The sequence below is a fragment of the Nannochloropsis gaditana genome, assembly GCF_000240725.1.
Source record: "Nannochloropsis gaditana CCMP526 unplaced genomic scaffold scaffold1092, whole genome shotgun sequence".
NCBI classification, from domain to species: domain Eukaryota; class Eustigmatophyceae; order Eustigmatales; family Monodopsidaceae; genus Microchloropsis; species Microchloropsis gaditana.
This window is the reverse complement of record NW_005802861.1, coordinates 4,745-7,407: the sequence shown is the minus strand read 5'-3', so window position 1 is coordinate 7,407 and position 2,663 is coordinate 4,745.

Below are 2,663 nucleotides of genomic sequence, written 5' to 3'. Positions count from 1 at the left end.
TCCGCATTTTCTGGAAGTAAGCGACTGTGGAGGATGAGGAAGAGAAGGGGGGGATGTTCGAGCAGGGTGGAGCGGGCAGACTGGACGGAGATGGAGAGGAGGACGAGGACGAGGAGGAGGAAGCAGGCGAGGAGGCCGAGCCTATCGACGTCAAGACTTGGCGGCGGGCGGAGAAGGATCTGCGCGTCTTGCAGCGAGCCATGCCACGCATCGAGTACTTGCATGACATGCTCTGGCAACACGCCATGGCCAGGGAGGCGGCAGTAGGGGAGGGAGGAGGGGTAGAAGGGAGGGAGGGAGATCCATCGAGAGCAGCGGGCCTTGGCCTGGGCGCGGGGATGGGGCCAGCCGACCCGCCAACTGCCCCCAGGCCCCCTGTAGCCCCCGTCGACCTGTCGGCCTTCTTCGCCGAGATGCCGGTGGGGAAATATGTGAGGGTGTATGGCTTGGTCAGGGTAGCCTGGACCGGGGAAAAGGTGGAGCTGTTGAGGGAGCACGTGGCGGCGGGCGCCCGCATGCGCGAGCTTCCGCCCGTTTTGTTGGCGGCTTTCTTCCCCGAGGAAGCGGTCTCGGCGTGGGGGAAAATGCTGCAGGACATGCTGGATCATCTCAGGATTCTGGAAGTAGTGCTGGATGCGCCCCAAGGGACAGGCGAGGGCAGAGACGCTGCCGGCGTCGAGGGCTACCGAGGCAGTACCGGTCAGAGCAGGCAGTGGGCCGTGGTGGGGAAGGACACGTTCACGCGGGAGCTGCAGATCGACCTGAAGGTGGGGCCCGAGGAAGGGGGGGCGGGCGTCGGAATGAGGAGGGACGGCAGGGAAGAGGGAGAGGGTCTTGTCGGAGAGGGAGGGACTCCGGACTGGTGCTCCTCGCGGCTTCCTTGGGCTCAGACTCTGGGGACGATCCACGTCAAGCTGGAAGTGACGCTCGTGGCGAGCGTGGACACAAATTGTCTTTCCCAGGCCCCGACGGGCTTGTCCTCTTCGAAGGTTAAGGCTGTGTCAGGCGGGGGAGGGGCCCGGGAGGAGAGGGCAGACCAGGAGGAAGGCGAGGATGGCACGGGCTCTTGTGTGGAGGGGAAGCTCGCGCCAGGACCCAAGCCCGTCGAACCTCCCGCGAGGCAACGGCGCAAGCTGAGCTTCGACTTGAGGCACGCGGAGGCTGGATTGCTCGACTTGAAGAGGTACTGGGAGACCCTGAGGACGCTGGCGTTAGGGGAGCGCCCGTCGCGGCAGGTCCTCCACGCGATCCAGACCGCACCCCCTGTAGCCACTGGGCTCGACGCCGAGTCCGGCGGGGGAGGGGCGGGAAAGGAAGGCGGGCAAGACCGGGATGGACCAGGCCTGCCTGTCCTCGACGGCTCAGGTCGCAGGCCCTTGGCGGAGGAGAGGACCCGGTTCCGCCTACCCGACGCCCTTCTCAGACTCTTACCGCACCTCACGCAGACGAAGGCGTGGGCGGAGAAGGCGCGCAATCTGACGAAGAAAAAATGGCCGCGGAGAGCGGGCCTCGCGGGGGCTCGGGCTGCCTTCGGCGCGTGTCTGGTCGCGGGGGCAGCGGAGGAAGAGGCGGAGGACGCGTTGGATGTCAAGCGTGCCCGGCGGGGTACGTCACGGTCCGAGGCTGGCAAGGCGGTGGGAGCGTCGGAGGGCCGCGAGTGGGAAGCCGCGGCGCTGGCGGACGAGTTGCACGAAGCAGATGGGGAGGGGGAGGCTGACACGGAAGGAGAGGAGGTTGCTCCCCCGCCCATCCCCGCATTCATGCCTCCAGTGCCCTCGCCGGCTATGGCAACGAGCGCGGCCTCCTCCGTCCTGCCTTTGCCTCCGCGCGTGCCGGGCACTTTCCCTGAGGCAGCACCCGCCACGAGGGTGCCAGCGAAACGGAGGAAAACGGGAGACATGGGGGACGAGGAAGAGAGCTTCGGCCGCGCGGCTCCTCGGCGGGCCCGCGCTGGGTCTCTCGGCGATGGCTCCCGCCCTCTGAGGTCGGAGCAGCGGGAGGGAGAGACGGCGCCTACTCGGCCCCCCTTGCTTGACGATGAGTTCGACGAGGCGTTGATGGAGGCCTACGTGCGGCAGAGGGCCATGTATGGATCGAGGATGGGCAGGAAACGGACGCCGGAGGTGCTGCTTGAGGTGGAGGAGCTGGTAGGAGAGCAGGGAGCGGAAGGGGGATCGGGGGTTGAAGGGGCTCCTGGGGTCGACAACACGGATCGAGTCGCGGCAGACGGCAGGGGGCGGTTGTCTGCGGACGGGGGGCGAGAGGGTGGGGGCAGGTGCGCGAAGGTCGGCCCCCCACGTGGCCGTCGGTTTCGGATGCAGTGGGAAGCGGTTGTCGAGAAGACGGGCCGGCCCCGTATGGCCTGTTTGCGGCGACTGGAGGCTTTGCTTCGAAGCTCAGAGACCGCCACCCGGGTCTTGGCGAGGCTGCGGGCCGCCCAGCGGCAAGAGGCGGGGCAGTGGACGGAGAGGGGGGACCGTGAGGCCTGCTACGCCGCCATCCAGGACACGACTCCTTGCTTCGCGGCGACTCTGGTCAAGGTTAAGCAAGGACTGGCGGTGGCGGGGGATCCGTCGCTTGTGCGCGCGCGGCGCAGGGCCTTGGCAGGGTTGCCGGCGGAGGCGATTCGGCGGAGTTTGCGGGAGTTGTGGGATGATGGCTGG